Source organism: Loxodonta africana, chromosome 10 (genome assembly GCF_030014295.1).
Source record: "Loxodonta africana isolate mLoxAfr1 chromosome 10, mLoxAfr1.hap2, whole genome shotgun sequence".
NCBI lineage: Eukaryota > Metazoa > Chordata > Mammalia > Proboscidea > Elephantidae > Loxodonta > Loxodonta africana.
The window spans coordinates 57,053,799-57,069,483 of NC_087351.1; the positions used below are offsets into that span (position 1 = coordinate 57,053,799).

General features: G+C 41.1%; 1 protein-coding gene across 2 annotated transcripts in view; it reads left to right on the forward strand.

Annotated features, from left to right (window-relative positions):
• The first annotated feature begins 415 nt into the window (after window positions 1–415).
• PRPF39 (pre-mRNA processing factor 39) overlaps window positions 416–15,685 on the forward strand; it is a 47,085-nt gene continuing 31,815 nt past the window's right edge. For both annotated transcript variants that reach the window (XM_023546137.2, XM_003408501.3), the window contains exon 1: window positions 416–551. The gene's annotated coding sequence lies outside the window, so the exon portion shown is untranslated. The remainder of the gene's footprint in view (window positions 552–15,685) is intronic.

A 15,685-nucleotide genomic window follows, 5' to 3' on the forward strand; every position in this document is an offset into this window, starting at 1 on the left:
TCCGTTCCCTAAATCCATGAATGTTTCTTCGGGAAACCCGAGTGTGCCCAGAATCCATCTTGAGATTTGGGAGTTTAAGGCTGAATTTCTGCCCGTTTTTAGGTAGAGGGGTAAAACCTGAGCAATTGTTGGGAAAACCGCGTTAGACTTGCTCAAAAAGAATAACATTTTTCTTTGAGGGGGGCGGGGCGCTGTCCGCGTGTAAAACTCAGGAGTGTGAGGTCCTAAAGACCTCACTTCGGCTTGGGAGATCCCGATAGAGGAGAAACCAGCTAGGAGAGGCTGCCCTTGCTTTCGCTGGCTACAGGGGCGTGCGGGAGCCTGGCTAGAGCCGCCTGGATCCCGGGGAGGGCGAGGCCTGCGAGCTGCGGCGCCACGTGACTCTTCGCTTCCCGCGGCACTGACGCATGCGCGCCCGGCTCTTGAGGAGGCGGCCGTGGCGCTGGTGTCGGCCGTAGCGGTGGTTGTGAGGACGGTGGCGGTGGAAGTGCCATCTTCGGCTAGGTTGGTCCAGGCTTCGGCTCATGGCCTGAAGGGGCCTCCATCGTAAGGTCAGCTGGGGCAGGCGCCTGGGAATTGGCTGACGGGGGTGATAGTGGGGGCAGGAAGGGGCCTGCCTTGTCTCAGGCCGCACGGAGGCCGCGCCTCACTCTCCCGCCGTTTGAGGCCTGGCCTGGACTCTGCGCCTAGCTGTCCGTACCTTTCTTCTTTCCACCTGTTGGGTGGAGCAGTGCGAGGTTTCTTTTCTTAAATCAAACGTTTCTTTTGACGGGTGCCTTAGGTTAGACCAGGAGGTGTGGGCCTCCTTCGCCTGGATTTAAGAAGAGTTTCGGGAGTAGGTCAGAATCCCGTGCTTCCTTCAAGAGCTGGAAACCACTGTGACTGGGACTACTGGGAGTGGAAGGAGCCCTTTTAGCAGCCGCCAGAGGATTGGGAGGATATAATACAAATTCCATTAACGAAGCATTCAGGTGCCTTGTAGGGCTCATTCTGCGTTCTAACTACATAAGCAACTCTTTTGGGACCCTGCACCCGAAAGATTGGCCAGAGCTTTTGGCCGGATAGGATAGAAACAGAAAAAGCAAACATTGAAGATCTTAGTAAGATTTTTTTTTTAAGAAATGTATTTAAGAATAACGTTTAGCTTTTGTAGCCAGAGACCAGTACTGGTGTTTTTCAGTTTAGCTCCAAAATCCCATCTTTAAGGTTGTAAGTAGTACTTCTTAGTGTATTATTGTTGCTACTATAATACTGCGTATTTTTCTGTCGATTCAAGTGTTACTTTTTAGTTTGATATTCACGTTGCCTTTTCTTTTAGGACTTCAGGTCATTTGGCAGCTAATCGTATCTGTCCAGAAATTCTTCAGCTTTTCTACAGCTGGAAAGGTTGAAGCTTAAGAAAACCAAGTTTCTTTCAGGGGGCTTTGAAGCTCATGTTGGAGCTTAAGTGTTTTGAACACTGTAGAAGCTTACATGGTTTGGAAAAAAACAAGCAACTACTGTCAGTTTTTTTCCCCCACAAGCTTTTATAACCTCATTCTAGAGTTGCAAAAGCTGGAACTTTAAACTCTTCACCTTCTGGTAGGGATAAAGGGACCGAGAGGAGTTCTACTGAACAAGACTAGTTCTTAAATTGTGAGCTCTGAAATAATTAGGGGTTGACCAAAGATCGCTAATGAGTAGGTGGGGTGTGATATTAGAAGTGAGAATGGAAAAGCAGATATTTTTTTTAGTTGTGGAATCCTTCGTAATGTTTTTACCTACCCTTTTTTTTTTTTTTGGTTTTGTAGTTGAATAAGAAAAAGGACTTCATAAATAAAATGCTAAGAATTTGCTTTTCTTTTTTTTTAAGAGAAGCAACACATGTTGTGTTAACATGCTGTGTTAACAAATATTCTGCATAAGATGTAGGGTTGTTTTTATTTGAAAAAAATAGCCAACGGAGGAAAAAGTAGTAGTTCCAACTGACTGGTAATCTTTCTCAAAGATTACGAAGATGATGCAAATATTTACTTAAATATATATATAAAGTGGTCAGCTCAGTTTTTCGAACATGATATGTATTTGATATGTAGAAGCTAGAAAAAGCCAGCCTGTGAACATTTTACTTTGCCTCTAAAAACAGTCACAAGAGCCATTTGTTATGACAGCCTTTTTTTCTTAGAACTCAAGACTTCAAATGGGCTTTCTGTACATGAGGCACAGAGTGACTTGTGGATTGCAAATCTAGTTGATTTGCAATACCGAAACTCCCGACTTTCAGATTTTTATGTATCTCTGTTCATGAAAAAAATAATCAACATTATGTTTTTGAATACCTTTACAGGCACAAGAGGTATTTAGAGAGTAAACAAGTAAAAAGATAAAAATTTTTAACTGCACTGCACAATGGAATTTCCGTCTTACATCACAACCCAATATGCAGTAGTTGGATGTATGTACATTTCAACAATATGCCCTTGCTGTGTGCATGCACACTAATTTTTTTTATTATTTTATATTTTTCTGTTAAAAAATGAGAACTGTTTTGAAGCAATCTGTAGTTTGAAAAACATTGATCCAGTGGAGAGATAATAATTACTTAAACTGTAACAATAATAGTGTGAATGAAAAGGGGATACTTAATCTTTACAGCAAAATGTGTGATTATTTCAAGGATGAGGTTTAGAGCAGAGCTATTTGTTTTTCAGTGAATTGAGTGTGTACTAGGTTTCCAGGTGTACTGTATTCCCTAGATGTTGGTAGATCTGGTCCTTATCTTTAAGATATTTGTAATCTAATAGGGAAGATAGACATTGAGTAAGGATCACAAATATGATCCGTGCTATGGAGAAAACAGCAGTGCTGTGGGAGCATTAATGGGGGCACCCTAACCAACTTGGGGGTTATAGAAAGACTTTTCAGGAGGTGATGTTTAAACTTTGCCCAGAGAGTTGAAGGGACCAAGTGGGACTGTGGGGCCGGATAGTGGGGTGGGAGAGCATTGCAGGTAGAAACACTAAAGCCTGAAAGCCAGAAGTAACAGAATTGAAAAAAACTCAATAGAGACAGAATGTCAGTGCTATAGAGGTTGGTAGAGAAGAGGCTACAGTTTTAGAGTTAGACAGGCTGGAGTTGAATTCTGGCTGTAAGCTTAGAAAAGTTTTTTAATCTTAATAAACTTTGGTTTCCCTGTCCTTAAAAATGTGGTAGTGGCATTTAACAGAACATTGTTCAGTAAATATTATCTCTTAATATTATCACTAATAACTGGTGATTGAAGTCATAGCAGTGCATGATGACAACACTCTTTGAAAAAGGTTGAGTGTCTTCTGTGTGCCAGGCAGTTTAATATACGATAGTTGTGTTATGTTTGTGTATAATTGCATCAAAATATCATGAAATAATATACCTTTGTGTATTACAAAGCAGTCTGATAATATTTATTTTTATTTTATTTTCCACTTTAAAAAAAAAGGGGAAGCTGGTCTGAAGTAATCTGTAGTTTGAAAAACACTGATCTAGTGGGGAGAAAATGGTTACTTAAACTGTAGCAATTGTTAGTTGTTGAGTTGCCCCGACTGGTGATGACCCCATGTACAATGGAAGGAAATGCTGTCTGGTCCTGTGCCAGCCCTGCAGATCAGACTGTTGTGATCCAGAGGGTTTTCACTGGCTGATTTTTGAACGATTGCCAGGCCCTTCTTCCTAGTCCATTTTAGTCTCGAAGCTCTACTGAAAGCTTTTAGCACCACAGCAAGACACAAGCCTCCACTGACAGATAGGTGGTAGCTGCTGCACATGAGGTGCATTGACCGGAATCCAACTCTGGTCTCCTACACGGAAGATGAGCATTCTACCAGTCTACCGTCCTACACTATAGCAATAGTAGTGTGAATAAAAAAAAATAAACCCAAACCCTTTGCCCTTGAATCAATCCTGACTCATAGCGACCCTATAAAAGAAAAAGGACAAAGTAAAACTGCTCCATAGGGCTTCCAGGGAGCGGCTGGTAGATTCAAACTGCTGACCTTTTGGTTAGCAGGCAAGCACTTAACTACTGTACCACCAGGGTTCCAAATAAAAAGAAAGAGGTAGTTAATCTTTATAGCAGGATATACTAAATGAGTAAATCATTCACTATACTATTGATAAAAGTAATAAAGTAGAGCAAGGTAAAGGGGATCGACATGCTGGGAATGAGAACAAGTTGCTATTTTAATTAGGGTGGCCCAGGTAGGTCTTATTGAAAAGGTGACATTTCAACAAATTTTTAAAGGAGGTGAGGAAGGTAGCTGTATGGGCTTCTGGGAGAAGATCACTCTGGGCAGAGGGAAGAGCCAGTGCAAAGGCTCTCAGACTGATGAGTGTGGTCTCTTTGAGAGACAGCAAGATGTCAGTGTTAGAGCAGAGTAAGAGAGGGTGAGTAGTAGATGAAGTCAAAGAGGTAAATATTGGGAGGGAGGAGCAGTGGGCCATTGGAAGAATGACTTTTAATCTGTGAAATGGAGAGCCTTGAACAGTGAAGTGATATGGTAAGGCTTGTATTTTAAAAAATATCATTAGCTGTTGTGTTGAGACTAGAATAGGGACAGGGAGGTGGAGGTGGTGGGGTGGAGCAAGGAAAGAAGCAGGAGGCCTATAGAAGGCTGTAGAAGACTAATAGTATTCCAGCTGAGAGAAGAGTGGCTTGAACTAGAGTGGTGAGTTTTGGGATCCTGAGTATATTTGAAGGATTCCATAACAGATTGATTGGATGTAAGAGAGAAGAGTCAGGATGACTCCAAGATTTTTGGTGTGAGCAACTGGAAGGATGGAGAAGGCTGTGAGTGGAGCAAGTTTGTGGAGGAGGAAGATGAGTTCACTTAGGAACATTTTAAAGTTTGAGATGATTTTATATATATATGCAGGTGGAGATATCAATTAGGCAGTTGGATATATGAGTTGGAAGTTTAGAAAAGAGATCTGGCTGGGCTGGAGATGGAAATTTGGAAGTCACCATAAAACCATGTGAGATTGGGAGTTAATAGAGATAGAGAAGGGAAAAGGCCAAGGACTGAGTTCTAGGGCACTCTAACATTAAGAGATCAGGTGAAAGATGAGAACCTCGTCTGTCTCAGCAGACTGTCACTCAGGAGGAGTGATAGTGAGGCAGGAGATGGTGTGACCTGGAAGCCAACTGAAGAAAGTATATCAATGAGGATGTGATCAGCCCAGGTGAGAGTGTCAAATTGAGAAAAGAAGATAATTCTCACCTTCCATGTGGGAGCTTTCAGACTAAGGCGTGGTGATATGCTTACGAAAATCAGCCAACGAAAACACTAGGGATTAGAATTCTACAAATTAAAAAAAAAATTTTATTTTTTATTTGTAGAATTCTAAATAGGTGGTGTTTATTGAGAATGGTTTTATTTAGTTAAAATTATAAAAGCATTGGAAGAGAAAAGAATATTTTTAAATTCGGGAGCAGAGAGGACTTTCCTAAGCATTGCTCAGAACTCAAAGGTTGTAAAGATTGATACATTGGATTATGTAAAGATTTAAAGTTTCTTTAGGACAAAGTACATCATGAATAATAAACTACCAATAGAAAAATAATATGCCACTTTTATAACAGTAGGGAAGGGGCTAATAATCCAAATATACAAGGCGTTCTTACAAATTGGAAAGAAAAAAGACAAGCAACATAGTAGAAAAATGGGCCAAAGATATGAGCAGACAACTTATGAAATAAATGCAAATAACCAGCAAACATATGAAAAAGTAACAACTATACTTTTAAATTAAGCCAGATACAGTTTTTTGCCTGGCTAGGAGCAAGGAGATAAGAGTGTCAATGTGGACTTTTTAAGAGGGCAATTTAGCAAGGTATATACACATTTAAAGTACACCTGTGTTATGTCCTGTATGAATTTTGGAGCTAGATCTGGGTATGATCCTGTTTGTTTACTAGCTATATGATCTTGTGCAAGGTTACTTAATCTCCCTGAGCCCTTTTTGCCTCATCTGTAAATTGGGAACCATATAATTATACCTATATTTATTGCAGAGCTGGGAGGATTAATGAGATCTATGACTCGACGGCACTGGGTTTGGGTTGGGTATGAAGTGCTTTGTGTAGTACATAGCTTATAGTAAGTTTCAAAAAATGTCAACCATTCTTATTTTTACTTCCATACTGTAGGTACTAGTTTTATGACTCGACGGCACTGGGTTTGGGTTGGATATGAAGTGCTTTGTGTAGCACTTAGCTTATAGTAAGTTTCAAAAAATGTCAACCATTCTTATTTTTACTTCCATACTGTAGGTATTTAGAAACATTGAATTAAATTCCATTCTGTTTTCCTAAGCACTCCAGTGGGCAGGGCATTATTTACCAGCATCATTTTTTTTTTTTTTTTAGGAACCAATTCATTGAGAAATTAAGTAAGTGGAAACTAGAATTCAGGTCTTGTGAGTCTTATCTCGCTGTTTTTTAAATTGTGCTTTAGGTGAAGGTTTACAGAGCAAGTTAGTTTCCCATTCAATAGTTTATACACAGATTGTTCCATGACAGTGGTTGTAATCCCTGCAGCGTGTCAGCGTTCTCTCCATTACCACCCTGAGTTCCCCATTTCCATTTGTCCTGTTTTCCATCCCCTTCATGTCTTCTCCTCCGTGTTTCGGGGGATATATTGTCCTTTTGGTCTCATGTAGATGATTTTTCTAAGGAGCACTTTCCTCATGTGTGTTATTGTTTATTTATAGGACAGTCTGTTATTTGGCTGAAAGGTTATCTCCGGGAATGGCATCAGTTCCAAGTTAGAAGGGTGTCTGAGGGCTATGGTCTCAGTGATTCCTCCAGTCTCAGACCCAGTAAATCTCATCTTTTTTATGAATATTAATTTTGTTCTACATTTTTTCCCCCTCTCTAACTGGGATCTTCTATCGTGGTCCTGGTGAGAGCTGTTGGTAGTGGTAGCTGGGCACCATATAGTTCTTTTGGTCTTAGGTTGGTGGAGGTTGTTATTCCTATGGTCTTTTAGTCCTTTGGACTAATTGTATCCATGAGCTTTTGGTTTTCTTCACTTTGCTTTGCCCTACATGGAAAGAGACCAGTAGTTGCATCACAGATGGCTGTTTGCAGGCTTTTAGGACGCCGGATGCTACTCACCAAAGCAGGATGTAGAATGCTTTCTTTATGAACTATCTTATGCCAGTTGACCTAGATGTCCCCCAAGACTATGGTCTTTAGCCTTCAAACGGTTGTTGGCAATACTGTGTATGTTATAGTATTTACCTTCATTGCTTTTTTTTTTTCTTGTGTGCCTCTCAGTGCCTTCCTTTGCCTTGGTTATGTTGTGCTGACTTGCCCCATAATGTGTACTGCCTATCCTTTTACCGAAGTTAACACCTGTCTACTCTCTAGGTAGTGATTTTTCCTCCTTCCCTCTCCCATCCCTGGTGACCATCCAAAAATGTTTCTGTGTGTGTAAAAACGGTGTGGGGGCTGCATCTGACCTCTAATTTCACAAGGGGGCAGGAGAATCAAGATCAACAGCCCTAGTCTGATCCTATGAGATGGAGATCAGAGGTACCTCCTTTCGCCAGCTCTTTCTACCAATTCTGATACCAACTGTCCATCCCACGGTACTCTGTACTTCTCTGCTGAGTTTGATAATTCATTGCAGTGGCCACACAGACCTCACAGACAATACTTACCATTATGGGGTTTATTAGGGAACTAACAGGTTACAATTCAGGTTCAGGAATGCTCAGGATACAGTTCTTCCATCAGGGCAGCCTCTTCTGAGCTGCGACCGCAGGCAAGCCTCTCCCTGGTCCCTGGCCTCTGCCCTGTTCTGGCAAGTGTTACCAAGCTCTTTTAGCTCTACCAGTAAGTGCCCAGAGGCAGCCACTCCACCGGTAATCTTTGTCTTTTGCCTGAAGATACTCTCAGCTCTAACTCCCTGGGTCAGCAAGCCTAGCTCCACCAAGTGCCCTGAGGCACCCTACTCTGCCAGGAAGCCTCTTGCCTGAAGGTACTCAGCTTTCTTGCTGTGCAGGTAGGGCGATCTCCTGTTGGTCTCTCCTCCTGGTTTCTCTGCCGCTGCTTCTTGTCATCTTCAGTGTTAAAGCTCTCTCTCTCTGTCTCCTGGTTTCAGGAGCTTCTCAGCTCAGGGATCCCAGGTCCAAAGGATGCGCTCCACTCCTGGCTCTTCTTTTTTTGCTGGTGGTAAGATCCTGTCTTCTTGCCCTGGAGCGGCTCATTTTAAGCCTAAACTTAAAACTGACCAATCCCTTTGTTGGGGATTAGGGTTCCATAGACCTTATTTACATGATCACACCCCCACACAGGTGCCATGAACTTTATTTACATTATTAGCAAACTCTCCAGTCCCCTTGGTGGGCCACATTTACCTTACTTGTGTAGCCCCACGCAGTCACTTCAGTGGGAGTTCACAAAACTATGGCGAGAAAGGCCATATAAAAGCCATCCATTGCACTGTGGGCCACCCCTGAGCATTTCTAGCCATGATTCTTTCATACTTGGAGGATAACTTACCCCTCCCAATCACTTTACCAGTCCTAAACAGTCATTAACAATTAGTCTTTCAGTAGGGCAGAGTCCTCGATGAGGTTACTCAGGTACCGGCCATTCAGGTCTGCTGCAGTAGTCTATCTAATGTGGTCAGGCTCTCCAAAAGTCATCTTGACTTCACCTTTTCTGGCCTCTGATGAAATTTGATTGAGAGAAGATTATTCCCTTGCTCTGAGCCTCATGTAGTATCAGCATAGCAAAACCTTTAAGGGACTTTAGGTTTGGCCACTATACTCCAGTTCAGAAGTGCCTCCCCTTTAGTCCACTCTTCCACACTTACAGCTTCTACAATTACAGTTTTTATAAACACAATTAACTCTGCTAACAGTCAACACTCACAGTTGAATCACATAATCATATCAGCATCTTTCTCCACCCTCTCTTCCCCAGACCTATTAGGAAAAGAAAAATCTATTCAATGGGAATCCTTCCTTTTCCCCCTCACTTGGTAAGCACACTCAGGAAAGTGTAAGCCAGCCACTTCTTGCCTTTAAGATAGCAGTGTTTAAATTGCCTATCCCTATCAAACTAGTACTCTCAGAAGACAAGCATGTTTCTTGATCTTGAAGAATCCTCTGTTCCAGTTGGAACTTTGAGTTCTTGTATCCATAAGCAAAGCCTAGTCCACAGCAAGCCATCAAATTCAGCAGTCTGCACGAGCTCATTGTATCAAACATCTTTCTCTTCATTCAGTGAGTTGTAGTCAGCTCATCCCTAGCCATCCAAACTAGGTCACAGTTACCAGTGGCTTAGGAGGTACACACACCTCCCAGCACTTCAGACCAGCCAGGCCCTTCTGTCTCTCTCTCATTCCTAGCCCCCATGGGCTAGATCAGTGGGCGCCAGTGGAATATGTCCAAACTCAGCCTGTCTCTTCATTGCTGCACCTCTACATCCATTCATGAGTGGACTCAGGTGGTCACCACAGCTGAGCATACCAAGCTGTCTGCTCATGAGCTTCCTTTAACTTCTAGTCCTGGAAGGGATTTCCTTCTGATGGACACTGACTTCCTGCTTCATTGGACCCAAAGGCAAACAGCTTGCTGGAAATGCAGAAGGCAGAACAGTCATTTTTTTTCTCTCTGCAGGTCCTTCTTTCAAATGCAAATTGCCTCCTCTCCCAGTGGTTCTGGGTGGTTCTGCATGTCTTTTCAAATGCAAATTCTGGGTGAGACTCAGGTTTTCTACCTGAGCTGCCGCTCTATACACAGGACTATTGACTTGAAACAGAAAACTTCTCTTTCCCTCTGGGCGAATTTTAGTTCTCTTTTAGCATATCCAATCAAGTATTGGCTGAAGGTGGAGTTACACAGCTCTCTGTAATTCATAATACCCAGTATTCATTTCTATCATGTTTATGTCAGCTTTACAACACTAGGTAGGAGAAAAACATTCAGCATCCATAGTACATACAGATAAACACGTAACTCTTTAAAACATTCCACTTTTATATTCTCTACCCCGTGACTGTCTCCCCATTCATATGCATATGGTCTTGGGCTTCTGGCTGGGTGGAAGCAGAAGACCTTGGCTCCCTATCAATCATCTCATTTTACTGGCCTGACCCTTGCCAGGAGCCACTCCAAATATTGCTTTCCTCTGTTCAGCTGCAGCGTAGCATTTCTTACTTTCCTTTTAGCCATTACAAGTAACAATAACCAAAATAACCACCCAAGAATCAAAAATTTCACTTTCCAAGTCTCCTTTTCCTAAGCCCCATGCTTCCATGAGTCTGGAACCTTTGCAAGGATCCCCCTGACACCAGCTGTAAAATGGCCTGGGGGTGGTGTCTAATCTCCTCTGATATCACAAGGGGGAAGGAGAATCAAGATCAACAGCCCAAGCCTAATTCCTATGAGGTAGAGGTCAGATGTAGCTCTTGCCAGCCGTTTCTACTAATTCTCACACCAACCATCCCTCCCACAGTACTCTCTACTTCTCTGCTGAGTTCAGTAATTCGTTGCAATGGCCATACAGAACTCATAGACAGTATTCACCGTTACGGGGTTTTTTAGGGAAGTAAAAAAAGCAGGTTACAATTCAAGTTCGTGCTCAGGATACAGTTCCTGCATCAGGACAGCCTCTTTTGGGTTGTGCCTGCAGGCATGCCTTATCTCTGGCCTTCAGCCTCCGCCCTACTTGGGCAAGTGTTACAGAGCCCCCTTTGCTCTGCCAGTAAATGCCCAGAGGCACTCCACTCTACCAGTAATCCTTGGCCCGAAGGTGTTCAGCTCGAACTCTGTGGGCCACGCTGTCTCCTTCTGGTCTCTCCTGCCGCCTTTTCTCTACCCCACTTCTCACCATTTTCTTTGTTACAGCTCTCTCTCGGTCTCCTATTTCCATGAGTTCTCAGTGCAAGGATCCCGATCCAAAGGATGCACTTCGCTCCTGTCTCTTCTTTCTTGCTGGTGGTAAGATCTTGTCTTCCTGCATCTGGGATGGCTCATTCTAAGCCTAAAAGGATGGCAAAACTGACCAATCCCTTTGTTAGGGTTCCATGGACCTTATTTTCATAGTCCCACTCCCAGATGGGTGCCGTGAACTTTATTTACATTATTAGCAAGCTATCTAATCCTCTTGGTGGGCCACAGTTACCTTCTTTGTACAGTTCCACGCAATCACTTCGGTGGCGGTTACAAGACCATGGCAAAGAAAGCCATGAAAAAGCTATCTGTCGCATTGCAGTTTGTAAACCTTTTCTTGATTATTTATGATAGTAGTCTCATACAATAATTGTCCTTTTGTGATTGACTTATTTCTCCTAGCATAATCCTCGAAATTCATCCATGTTGTCACATATTTTTCGGATTCATCATCATTCTTTACTGTTGTGTAATATTCCACTGAGTGTATATACCACAGTTTGCTCATCCATTGATGGGCACTTAGGTTATTTCCATCTTTTTTGCTATTGTGAATAATGCTGCGATGAACATAGGTGTGCGTATGTCCAGTCTTGTCACGCTTCTTATTTCTCTAGGATACATTCCTAGGAGTGGGATTGCTGGATCATATGTCATTTCTATTTCTAGCTTTTTAAAGAATTGTCGTACCCTTTTCCGTAGTGATTGTATCATTTTATATTTCCACCAGCAGTGTCTAAGAGTTCCCCACAACCTTGCCAGCATTTTTTTTTTTTTGATCATTGCCATTATTGCTGGGGTGAGATGGTATCTCATTGTAGTTTCAATTTTTGTCTAATTGCTAATGATCATGAGCATCTGTTCATGTGTTTGTTAGCCCCTGAATGTCTTATTGGTGAAGTATTTGTTCATGTCCTTGCCCATTATTTAACTGGGTTGTTTGTTTTGTTGTTGTTGAGGTGTTGGAAGTTTTCTGTAAATTTTAGAGATTAGACCTTGGTCTGATACCTCATAGGTAAAAATTTTATCCCAGTCTGTAAGTTTCTTTTTACTCTTTTGGTGAAGTCTTTTGATGAGTGTAAGTGTTTAATTTTTAGGAGATTCCAGTTATCTGATTTATCTTCTGCTGTTTGTACATTTCTAGTTATGTTTGGTATTCTCCTTATGCCATATATTAGGGGTCCTAGCATTGTTCCTGTTTTTTCTTCCACGATCTTTATAGTTTTAGGTTTTACATTTATGACTTTGATCCATTTTGAATTAGTTTTTGTGTTAAGTGCGAGGTATGGATCTTGTTTCATTTTTCTTCAAATGGATACCCAGTTTTGCCACCACCATTTGTTAGGGAGACTTTCTCATCTCCATTTAATGGACTTCCACTCTTTATTGAAGATCAGCTGTCCATAGGTGAATGGATTTCTCCCTAGTTTTTAAGGACCTTTAAAGTTGTTGTTAGCTGCCGTCCACTCAGCGTGATTCACGGTGACCTTTTGTACAACAAAATGAAGTGTAGCTAGGTCCTGCACTGTTCCCGTGATTGGTTGAGAATCAGACCTTTGTGATCTATGTAGGATTTTCATCGGCTGGCTTTTGGAAGTTAATTGCCAAGCTTTTCTTCCTAGTTCATCTTAGTCTGGACGCACCACTGAAACTTGTTCAGCATCATAGCAACATGAAAGCCTTTAATGGCAAACGAGTGGTAGCTGCACATGAGGTCTATTTGTCAGGAATCGAACGTGGGTCTCCTGCATGGAAGGCAAGAATTCTACCACTTTTAAGGTAGAAGTGGGTTAAAACTTTTAGTTTAACATACTGGATTGATTTTACAGCACATTTCTTTGTTTCCTCCTGAAACTCCACTAAAGAAAAAATAACTAAAATGAAATAAATAACATAAATAAAAAATGAAAACAATAAGTAAGATAAAGTAAAAAAGAAATAAAATGGTAGAAACCCAAAAGGACAAAGAACAGGAGAGGAATTGTCAACAGATGAAAATTAGGAACAAAATTTGGAAGAAAGCAGATGGAGCAGCACTAACAATTAATGTAGGCTTTTGTATTCTTTGTTTAGCTGTGTGCCTGCAGAAAGGGATGTCAATAATAAGCAAGTAAAGAAAGTAAAAACAGGGGATTGGTTCAAAGTCTAAAGTAGTTTAGACTAAAGTTTTTTTCTCCATCTAGCGTAGCTTGCCAAAAAAAAAAAGCAAAAAACTGAATGTTTATTATATGAGGGTGTAACCAGAGAAGCTTAGGCATAGCTGGTGGTGGTGGTGGGGTGTGTGTGGGGGGGGAGTTGAAGGGTCTTACTGAAAATGGGAAAATTGAATATAATTCTGTGTATCGATGGTGATATCACCAGCACAGCTTGGGCTCCCATCTCAACACTGACATCCTCCACTGAAAACTACCAGCTGACAAGCCCTATGTAGCTTTCAGTTATTGTCGTAATGCCTCGTACTTCTTCATGAACAGAAGTTTGAAGATCATCATACAGTACTTGAGAAGCCAAAACAAATAATTAAAAGACACTCAGAAGAAACAGAGCTAGTACTAAGAACAGAAGAAAATTAAATTATCAGAAAGATAACAGAAGATGTTGTTCTTATGAACCAGGAAGAGGAGACTAAGAAGGATTATTTTAGACAATAAGAAATGGAAATTAAAAATATGGTGATAGATTAGAAACTCAGTTTAAGAAAATATTTCAAAATAGAGTGGGTCAAAAAAATGGAAAAAATGCAGGAAAAGATAAGAAAATTAGGATCAGTCCAGGAGGTCTGATTATCTAAGTAATGTGAGTTCAAGAAGGAGACAAAAGGATACCAAGAATAAGCAAAGAAATAATATAAAACAATTTCTAAGAATTGAATGATTTAAGTGTCTAGATTGAAATAGGCCTTCCAAATGAATGCCTTGCAGAATGAATGGAAAAGACCCTTATGAAGGCACATCGTTATAAAATTTCAGAATACCTGGGATAAAGCTTCCGCAGGGAAAGAACAGGTCAGATATAGAGGATGAGGACTAAAAATGGCATCAGATTTTCTCAACAGTAACACCAGGAGACAGTGAATAGATTCCTTCAAATCTCTAAGGAAAAATGATTTTCAGTCTAGAATTTTGTACTTAGACAGTCATTCAGTTATGAAGATTTCAGAAGGGTACTCAAGTACCCTTTTCTAGGAAGTAATAGAAATGTTACCGGAGAATAGTCTCGGTTCTTGTCTTCAGTGTAGGAAAGAATTCAAACACTGAGACAGTGCCAAGCAAGCAGAGATTTATTAGCAAGCAGAGGGTTAGTAGCAAAAGTACACTTGACTAGGGAGTGTCAAGCGGGCTACTCAGAAATAGAGTCTGAGAGCCCCAATAGTCGATTTCTTAGGGTTTTATACCCTTTTTCTCTTATCTCTCCCTATTAACGTAACAGCCAAGTCAGGGACCTTATCAAGTTAGGGACTGTTATTGAGGAATGTCACCACCCCGTGTCTCTCCTTCCCCCGAGTGCATGCTCTCCCCCTCCCCCTTATGGAAATAGTAGTAAGAATATTACTCTTATTACTAAAAGAGGGGCAAAAATCAAGAAAGAAAAACTGGTTGTTATAAATGGAATTCAACCCAGGAGACAGGCAAAAGGAAATGAACAGAGAAAATCTAGACAAGATAGACCAGTCTAGATTGTAACAAGGTTAGATGGTTTCAGAAAGGCTGAGTGGCAAATTGTTTTTTGAAGGACTTTATAAGAGCTCTAAGAGGGTACAGGGGTCAATTTTCAAAGAAAACCAAATGAAAATAATGAGGGAAGATATAAAGAGGTACAAGCAAGGAAATTAATTTTACAAAATGACTGAGCTTGAAAAAAATATTTACTTAGGCATAGTAATTATCTTAGTAATCTAGTGCTGCTATAACAGAAGTACAACAAGTGGATGGCTCTAACAAAGGTAAATTTATTCTCTCACAGTCTGGAAGCCTAGAGGTCTGAATCTAGGGTGCCAGCCCCAGGGAAAGGCTTCCTTCCTCTGTCGGCTCTGGGAAAAGGCCCTTGTCATCAACCTTCCCCTGGCCTAGGAGCTTCTCAACGCAGGGACCCCAGATCCAAAGGATGTGTGCTCCTGACTCTTGCTTGGTGGAAATGAAGTCCCCCTGTCTCTCTGCTCCCTTCTCTCTTTTATATCTCCAAAGTGATTGACTGAAGATACAACCTAATTTTGTAGATTGAGTCCTGCCTCATTAACATAACTGTCTCTAATTCTGCTTCATGAACATCATAGAGGTAGGATTTACAACACAGGAAAATCGTATCAGGTGACAAAATGGTGGACAGTCACACAATACTGGGAATCATGGCCTAGCCAAGTTGACACACATTTTTGGGGGACACAATTCAGTCCATAACAGTAATGTTAACAGAATATTGACTTTACCCCAAACCTATAAAACTGTGTTGAGAGCATAGGAGAGGGAAGTGTGTGCAAGTGTTGTTGGTATAAGAGTTAAATCAATCTTCTGTGAAAGGAAGGCAGGAAAATGTCTAAAAGAAAAAAATCATGGAGTAGATATACTTCCAGATAAACTCTGTGTTGACTACCAGTTTTATGAAGCCAGGCAACACCATTTATTTCCTCCTCTTAGAAATTTCTACTGCAAAAAATTAAGTGCATTGTGAAGTTCGTTTTTATTTTCCTCAGTTATTTTAAAGTATAACGTCTTAAGTTTGGAAGGATTCAGTTTTTTTATTGATGCTTTTATGTATAGGAATT